Below are 9,622 nucleotides of genomic sequence, written 5' to 3' on the forward strand. Positions count from 1 at the left end.
AAAGTAACTTGCATTAAGACTAGAAATGTCCTGCTCTCAGGATGTGGACAGGGTCTTGGGGAAATGATTTGAAATACCGTTCCATTTCTGGGAGACATATTTATAGCGTCCAACAAAGGGAATAGAACCTTAGGTGGCAATTGCTCTTCCCTCTCCCTGGGCCCTGAGAGAGGAAAGGCGTTAGGTCTGGGTTTCTGAAGGGAAGGGTCAATCTGCTCCCTGTGGCTCTAATTTTACTAAAAAACGCCGCTTTCCTGTGTTGTGCCCATCAGCCCTGGAGACCCTTGATGCTGACAGGCCGGAGGAGAGTGGTGATGAAGACTTACTGGCCTTAGTTGCTTTTAGTCTTACTAGTGGCTTGGTGCACGAAATTTGTGCACATTAAAAAGGGGATTAATTAGAGGAAATATTTTAATATTGTTATTTTTCCTTTCTCTATAATATTAGTGTCAGAGATGAAAGAAAATTAGTAAAATATATATGATAATCTTCCTCCTGTCAGAGTCTGGGGCGCACCACCGGACCCAGAGTCAAGTCCCCACCCACCCACATGCGCCTCAGAATCTCATCAGACCCAGACCGGGCCAGCCCCCCTCCATTGGGCTAGATCCAGACCCAACCAGTCCCACCCTTGTCAAGCTCTGCCGGGCAGGGGGGTGCAGCCTTAGGTCCCCTGGCCCTGCGCCAGGGCAGGGCGTGCGCCTTGAGGCCCCCTGTCAAGCCCCGCTGTGGCCTGAGATCCCCTGTCAAGCCCTTCTGGGTGGGGGGTGCAGCCTCAGGTCCCCTGTCAAGCCCTGCCAGGCAGGGGGCGTGGCCTCAGGTCCCCAGTCAAGCCCTGCTGGGTGGGGGCCATGGCCTGAGGTCCCCCGTCAAGTTCCGGGGAGGGCAGGTGGGGCGCAGCCTCATGTCCCTGCTGATTGCTTATTAAGGCTTGTAAAGGGAACTCGGCCTCCACTGTGGGTGCAGCCATCTTGTGTTATGGAAACCCCTGCCTCTGCTGTGCGCGCAGCCATCTTTGTGGCGGAGTGTTGGTCAGTTTGCATATTCCTTCTTTATTACATAGGATAGATTTGGACACAAGGGACATGCCAGTCTGAGGTTGGCTTTAGGAAGGATCCAGCTTCCTGCTTGGGTGACAAGCCTTGGGGTGATGGTGGGGCATTTTGAATGCTCTCTCGTGTTATCCTTGTGGCTATGTTATGAGGGCATCGGGGACCTATGTCAGCACATAAGGAGCCAATAGAAGGATGTGTCCAGATGTGCTCCAGACTAGATGGGCATCTTTGCAGCCTTCCCCTTTGCACAGAGTCAGGGGAAGGCAGGGCACGGTCCCCTCAGATGAGGGTAGGGGGTGTGTCACGAGGGTGCTAAGTGAAGCAGGAAGTGGGTATCTGGCAAGCGTGGTGATCAGTGGGGCTGAGGAGGAAGAAGGAGAGGATGGAAGGAAGGAAAAGGAAGAATACAGGAGGAAGGGGCACATGCATTTAGTCAGGTTCTGTGCTGTTGAGTCAGACCTGGTCCTTTGAGGGTGAGAAAATTCTACAAGCCCACGGTAGGAGCCAGGTGTGACTATTTGAAAGGGATGAAGTGGGAATGACTTCTCCCAAATCCAGACTCTAAAATTAGGGACCAGTGTAGCCCTGAGAACTTTGGAAGGCAAACTGACCAGGGAGCCAGAGACCTTGGTGGTGTAAGCTTGTTCATGAACTTGACCAGGTCATTTACTACCGGGATGGGGTGTTGAGAGAAGCATTTGTGAGCTGAAGCGTGAAATTGCTGTGCGGATGTTGAAGTTTAGTCTGAGGGTAGCAGCTGGACATGGGGAGCCAGGAGTTGGAGTGAAAGTCCAGATGACCCTTCACTGAGCTGCAGCCCCGGGGACCTGCCCAGTCTGAAGATCCTCTGTCCTGCTGTCTTTTTGCCAAATACCTGTTTTTCTTATAAATATGTAATATATATGCTCCTCATAGAAAATATGAAAAACATAAAAAGTTATAGAGAAATGAATAACAGGTATTAAAATGTTGATATATTCTCCTTTGGCGTTTTGCTTTGCCTAGATCAAGCAATCTGGCTACTTAAATATATTTTAATATTCCACAATTAGGATCTTAATATGTCTGCAGTTATGTATTTTTAATTTAACATTAGATCAGGACAATCTTTCAATATCATTGCAGATGCTTCCAAAATATAACAGGTGTGATAGTAGTATCATATATATTGAGCATTTATTATCAACATGTGGCAGGCTGCTTCTAAGCTCTTATGGCTATAATTTCATTTCATCTTTATAAAAATTTTATGAAGTGGATAGCATAATTGTCCTCCTTTTACAGATGAGGAAAATGAGGCCCAGAGAGGTTGTGTGACATGCCTGATGTCACACAGCTAGTAAGGCAAAGAGCTGGGATTCAACCCCAGGTTAGTTGGCCTCGAAAGCCCATTATAGCCATGACAACACAGGGATTGCCGGGGCTCTGGGGCATTCCCTCGTCAGACTGTGCGGACTTTACACATCAGCTCTCTTGTTTGGCAGTTCCCAAGTTTTCTCTTCTGTAAACAGATGCCAAGATGAATATCCCTGCCTATTCCCTCTCCTCCAGTCTGAAGGCCTCCTCGACTCGTTTGTTTTTCCGTGGGCCAAACGGTCTCCCACAGCTTCAGCTCCCCAGGTGTGGGTCTACACGTTGTCCAAACTTCTGGAGTGAAACAAATCTGAAAGAGTATTCCTTTTCCTATTAAGATACTCAGTGGGGAAGGAATTAGGCAGAGGAAATCGTTAGGGGAGCCATTCAGAACTCTTTGCTATAAGATTAAATTATAATTATTTACAGGGCTGGTATCGCCGCTGCCAGACAGGATGCATTTCTTGTTCTAATTTATCCTTGCATAGCAATTATGGATAAACAAACCTGGAGGCGCAAGATGTATGTGCAAAGAGCCCAGGCTCTCCCCTGCCCATTCTTTGATGGATCCCTGAATTCTTGTGAACGTGCAGCGCGGCTGGTTTACAAGTGCTCTTCTCTTATCAGCTCACATTAAGATGGTAGGATGTTCTCTGGAGTTCTGCACCAAGGTCTAGAAAGACAGCAGATCCTGTTAGAAAAGATGGATTTGAACAACTCACCTGGTGAGAAGAAAGAGACACCTGTGAGAGAGAAGTCCGCTCCCTCCCTCCCTGGTAGTAAGTCCCACTGGTTCGGAAGGGCGGGAGGGGTGGTATGGAATGTCCTGACTCAGTTTCCACAGGCCTCTTCTCCCCCAGGTGGGACAAGAGGAGAGTTTTGATTAGGGTTCAGATTGTTTAAATTTCATGGACCAGTAAAATTTCCAAACAGTTAGGGAAGCAAAGTGTTGGTAATTTTTTATTTTGCCAAGTAAGGATATTAGAGAAAAACTTGCCAACTCCTTAGAACATGATTTCATGAAACAAAGGATAATCCAAAGCCAAAAATGTGGCTCCATTGGGAACCTTGTGCTGACAGTGAAAGACGGAGTTGGAGGAGAGCTCACCTGAGTGAAAGATGGAGTTGGAGGAAAGCTCACTGTGTGTCCGTAGCGACACTCATGTGATACGTATCCATCAGTGGATTGCCACTCGCTCCCTTTTTGGAATTCTTGGCTGACCTCTGGGAATCTGATAGTATATGTTTGGAATAGAATGGCTGCTATGGTGAGCGCTGAACCTTGTAACTGACATGTTGAGAGATTCCCAAATCTTTTACACTTCTTCTCCTTTATATTAGTTGCTTTTTTTGGTGACTGACCATAAGCAAAAGCTGGGTTTGAATTGACTGAGAGTTACAATCCAGACGGTATATTTGGTATTATTTCCTTACTACACATACACAGCCAAATCAGCCCTGACACACACCCTCTTCCAAGGCCCTGCCATCGTATACTCATCACTAAGTCGAACTCCCTACACATACATACTTCTGTCTCTATTCACTGAACTGAGTTTAGGGGCCAGATTTTCTCTCACTGATTCTTCTCAGGGTGGTAGGTCTTTGTTCTGCTCTGACCCATTCAGTTGGCTATGACCTTCATGGAGCCCTATTCTTCCCATCAAATTCTAGGAAAATATTCCAGCTCATTCCTCATGAGACCTCTGGACTCTGCAAAGGCTGAGACTGAGGGATGCAGAGTCCCCTTTAAACCCAGTTCTGGGTCTCTAGAACCTGAAGGTTCCTGAGGGTATCAGGATTGTGTTATTGTCACGAGTAGAATTGATCGCCGGCCTACTTCAGAGACAGCCTCTCCACAGTGGAGAAAATCCGTGAAAGGAAGTCCACTGAGAAGCTATTAGTACCAGAATCCCCCCACCCCTTTCTTTGCCTCATGCTAGGCACTCTCCTTCCTCTAGGCTTCAAGGAAGGAGAGAAAGCCAGACATCCTCTCCAAGGATAGGGGGTGGTCCATGTAGTCCCTCCAGGATTAGGCTTTGAGCCTGCGTCTTGATCCCCAACTGGGAGAGAGTCAGCTTGGGAGTCAAATGGACTTGGGCTCAAAACCCAGATCCACCTCTTAATAGTTGTGTGAAATTGGGATAGTAGCTAGCCTCTCTAAGCCTCAGTTTCCACATATGAAAAATGGGCTCATCATTTTAACCTACAAAGCACATTGAAAGGGCTAAACATGTGAATTGCTACCTGACCCATGGTAAGTATAATGTTCCTGGGGTGGGGACTGGAGTCAGAGTCTCACTCTTTGAGGGGGAAAAGGTAAGATGAGGCGTCTCCAGTAACTTGGAGCCCCGTCAGCCCATTCTTGGTGCCTCCAGTGAGGCCGACTTCCAGCCTGCCAGCCCAGGGACATCTCACCAGGCAGAGAGGCACCGCCCGGTCACACTGCTTCAGCCCAGGGGAAGTGCCTGTAAAGCCAGGTGAGGTGAACTGGTAGAGAGCCCCTGGGTCCAAGTAGAGCAGCGGTTCTCAACCTTTGGGTCGCGACCCCTTTGGCGGTCGAACGACCCTTTCACAGGGGTCACCTAAGACCATCCTGCATATCAGACATTTACATTGCGATTCATAACAGTAGCAACAATACAGTTTTGAAGTAGCAACAAAGATAATTTTATGGCTGGGTCACAACATGAGGAATCGTATTTAAAGGGCCAAAAAGTTGAGAACCACTGAAGTAGAGGATGGCTGTGCAGAGGCCTGAAAGGGGGCGGGGGGTGGGGGCGGGTAGGGCAGTGATTTTGTTGAAACTGTCTTCCCAGAGCTGCACTTAGGGAGCACACTACGAGCAGCATCACCTCTCTCTGCCTGGCCCAGCCCCAGAGTGGCCAGTTAGCTGCTTTGTTAGAGAAACAGAAGAGGGTTCAGCTCCTTCAGCCAGCACTGGCTGCTCTGTGCAGGGCTCCCCGCCCGGAGTCAGGCACAGCCCCTGCCCTGAGGGTCCGACACAACAGGGGAAAAGGGGCCCGGAGTATGGAGAGATGGTCAAGAGCCATTGCCCAAGACAGAGAGACTAGGACATCTCTGCCCCGGACCTCTCCTGCCTCTGGTCAGTGAGGCTGCAGAGTTCAGTTGTTCCTGCCTCTCTCCTTCCTTCTCTTTCTCTGTTTCTCTCCCTCCAGTGGCAATTTCTTCCCATAGCAGGGATGGCAGGCCAAGACAGGTCTGTGCCCAGAAGCCACCCATGTCCTGGGGGCTGGTAGAGGTGCTTTTGTGTGTCAGTGGCGTGTGCATGGTGGAGGGAGTTCAAAGCCCTAGAACCACACCCAGCTTCGCAGTTGTCACCTCTGCCAATAGTGAGTCAGTTCTGCCAGTGGTGCCCAGCCACCTCTCCTTGCCCCCTTCACTCCAATTTTAATTCTTTGTTACCCTGATCGTTTGTGATCGCGATCTGTCTACCCATTCTCTATGTCTCGACACCCCGGCCAAGCCCCTTCAGACCTGTATGTGGCAAACCTGCCTCCACCAAACATTTAAAGTAGGAAAAAGCAGGAGAGCCCACCCTCCAAGGGTAGAGACCAGGGCCTCAAGAGGAGACAGACCTTGAAGCATGGGTACCATTTGATATGGGAGATGATGGGCCAGGGAGGGCATCATTCTAGGGCTACAGACTGGGCCTCTTGGACAAAGTGGGAACTCCCCTGATCCCTGAGACACAGGTCCAGGCAGTGGTTCCCAGGATTCTCTATGGAAGATTCCATCATCCCCCCCAACCCCCCATCACCACCACCAGGACTCTGCCAACTACCTCTAAGCCTGGGCTGCCCCCTCCGCCTGGAGATGAATAGGAGCAAGTCTGGATTTCCCTGGCGTTGCCCGCAGGGGCCACCCGATAGCCTCTGCTGTGTTTGGAAAGAGGATTTCCCTTGAAAGCAGTCCCAACCTACTCTCCGGATGCAGCTTTACTGGGTTTCTTAGTTTGTTCCCCTTCATTTGCTTGCTTTCGTTTTTATAGGTGGGGATACAACACCTCTCATCTACTTTACAGACACTCAGTTTGAAAATTTTGCTAGCAAAACTCTTTCTTTTCTTGAAAGATCCCGTTTTAATTATTAAGCATTTTACACATGGAATTGGATCCAACTAGAACCATTTGATCTCGGTGACTTTTAACTAGATAATTCATTCAGGAGCCAGTAGATTTAGATCCAATTAGAATGAGAACATCATGCCAGTGGGGATTTGTTAAAAATCTCTATTCACTTATTTTTTCATTCACATATACTTTATCACACCATTGGTTTAGAACATTTATGTCCTTTGTTACTTTCCCACTATTTACTTTCAGTAGTCATTTATTGAGAGACTTCTATGAACTAGGTTCTCCTAGGTGCTAAGGAAACAAAGACATAGTCCCATTCCCAAGGAGTTATTTATTCACTCCACAAATGTGTATAATAGTCATGCGTGATGCTGGACCGTGGAGCTCACAGGGTGAACAGACAGAATATAGCAAAATGCTTTACAATATCATGTGTTAGGTGCTTTTCTAGAGGTATAAGGAAGCTCTCTTAGGGACTAAAAAGAGAGATGTAGTAGCTAGGATTCTCCTGGTTCAAGAAACAGAGACTCACCTCCCGCTGACTCAAGCTGAAAGGGGAATGTGTTGGCTTCTATAACTGAAATGTCTAGGGGTTGCCTTCAGGCACTGCTGGATCAAGGTACACAGGTAATGTCTTCTGAATCTGTTTCTCTCCTTCCCAGGGCTTTGCTCTCCTGTGTGTTGGATTTATTTTTAGGCAGGCTTTCCCCATGTGGTAGCAAAGGTGACCACCATCAGCTCCCTCCATCCTACTGATTTAGTAATCCCAGAAGAAGTGAATCATCTCTTTCCTAACGGTTTCCATAAAAGCTCCCAGATGAACTTTGATTGGACTAGATGGAGTCATGGTCCCAGCCCTCAATAGCAATGTAGCCAGATGGTGTATTCTCGTTGGCCAGGCCCAGGCTACGTGGCTGTCTGCCCTGGCCAAACCTCATGCTTGGGAGTGGAGGAGGGTTGGTTCACCAAAGGAAAATCGAGTCACTGGGAGAAAACGTAAAGGATGTCCTCCAAAAAAATTGTCAGTCTTCCTGTCCTAATGGAGGGGAGGACTCAGATAAATGAGTCCCAGATGAGCCGACTTTTGAGTTGAAGTGGGGCGGGGGAGGTAAGTAAGAGCTTGCCACCAGCACTGCAAGTGGGGTTCAGGGTGCAAGAGAACAAGGGCAGGATGTGAGGCTTGAAGTGAGCACAGGAAGAGCATGAGTCATGAAGAACCTTGTTCCCATGTTCTTAAACTGGGAGAGGGTTCCCTTGATTGTAGAAAGCTACTGACAACAACAACAACAAATAATAATAATCGTAAAATACACTTGTGATGAGTGCCATCAAGGAAATGGACAGGATGGGGAATGATAGTGGTGGCGACACTATTAAGATAAAAGGGTCAGGGCAGGCCTCTCTGAGGCTGTAGGACTTAAGCTGAGAGCTGACTATTGAGAATGAGCCACCATGGGAAGCACTTGGGAATCAGCATTTCAGGCAGAGGGATTGCACATGTAAAGCCCTATCTTCACAATGCCCCTATTAGACCTCGAACTTCATACATGCATGTGGCATAGGCTGAACGTCTGTCCCCTGGGATTTCAGCCTGTTTGAATGTCGAGTAAGGCAGGGTCAGGGACTCAGGCTGACATAGACACTCAGGGAAGCATGACTGATGCTGCTGAATCCCATGGCACTTTGAACTGACGGGAGGGATCTATTCCAGGCAAGACTCAGAGCCTCCTGCCTTCCTAGGGGTTTGTGATCTCCTGGCTTCCGTCTCCTTCCCTGCCACATCACAGTGCTGTAAGCCACCCCAAGAAGCTGTTCTCTTCTGATGGGGCCCATGAAATTGCATCTGTTGTAGCCATCAGGAGCCAGGCCATAAATAACGAGCCCTTTAAAATCTCATCTCCTCTATCTCTCAGAGTTGGAAATAGCATTACAAGCTCCACAGCCGAACAGTAGGAAAGGATTAGTGCCCTAGCCTGCTGCTGGTACAAACATGTCTGGAGAGCCAGTGTGAGGGCTCCTGCATGCTCTGGAGAGTATCCACATGACTGCCATGCTCCCACCAGTGAGAACTTGCTCTCAGAAAACAAAAGCCACAGCTTGAAGGAGTAGGAAGTAGGCCTGGTTGACCACTGTCCACGCAGCAGCTCTGCTAAGAGCCTGTGGTTTGGCAAAGTGATGCGTGGGAAGCTAGGGTCGGCCAGCTGGCCTGGCCCCCATGGTCTGACTGCATGCAACAGGTTTGTACTAAGTGCGTCATCTGCACAGAGGCCCATGCCAAGACCATGAAGTGCACAGACAAGATGCTTTCCTCGACTTCTCCCGAGGAGCTGCCAGATGCCTGATGGTGCCACTAAAACAGATGGAAGGAGCTGTTCTGGGCCCTTCCAGAGGTCCCGCCTTCTGGCAAGACCTGCCTTCCCAAATGATGTTACTACTTCATTCAGAATGCTCAAGGCCCCAAGCCTGGTCTTTGATTTCACTCTTGGCCACAAGTGTTTTTTCCACTCACTTTTGGTTTCACCAATCCCATATTTTACAGTGGTTTTGCCTAGCTCTTACTCTTAAATCCTCTTCTGGCTTCCTACAACTGACCTAAGTTCTTGGTTTTAACCCTGAGCCGGTACTTCTTTTAATCCCAGTTTCTCCTCATCAGTGGTATGTGACACCTACAGACTTGCCAAGGGAATGGGATTCACATAGAAAACAATCCGATGAAATGGCAAGGTGACCACTGTTGAACTCAACAAATTTCACCATTTGTGAAGCTAGAGGGCAGGGTTGGTTTGAATAAAATGGGGAGGCTTCATGGAGGAATAGAACTCTTAACCTCTCTGGGAACTTCTCATCCAACTTCTTGGAAGAATGGTCTACACTACTGCCTCTGAGTCTTTTATCTCTCTTAATTCTTCACTGACTTCACCAGGTCTTCTACCCCAGCCTTCCCCTAAAACCATTTGCATTAAAATCTTCCTCAGAAACCCCCCCCCCCAACACACATTAACACTACTATTTCTGAGGCCAAATACAATCTCATTTTACTGGACACTTATGCATTCCTTTACATTGTTGGCTATTTTCCCCTTTTGGAACTCTCCTTTCTCTCTGCCTTCCTGCT

General features: G+C 48.3%; 1 protein-coding gene across 1 annotated transcript in view; it reads left to right on the top strand.

Moving 5' to 3' along the window:
- CSMD2 (CUB and Sushi multiple domains 2) overlaps window positions 1-9,622 on the top strand; it is a 495,158-nt gene that overhangs the window by 150,410 nt on the left and 335,126 nt on the right. The gene's annotated exons all lie outside the window — the stretch shown is intronic.

Source organism: Myotis davidii, unplaced genomic scaffold, assembly GCF_000327345.1.
Source record: "Myotis davidii unplaced genomic scaffold, ASM32734v1 scaffold88, whole genome shotgun sequence".
Lineage (NCBI taxonomy): Eukaryota > Metazoa > Chordata > Mammalia > Chiroptera > Vespertilionidae > Myotis > Myotis davidii.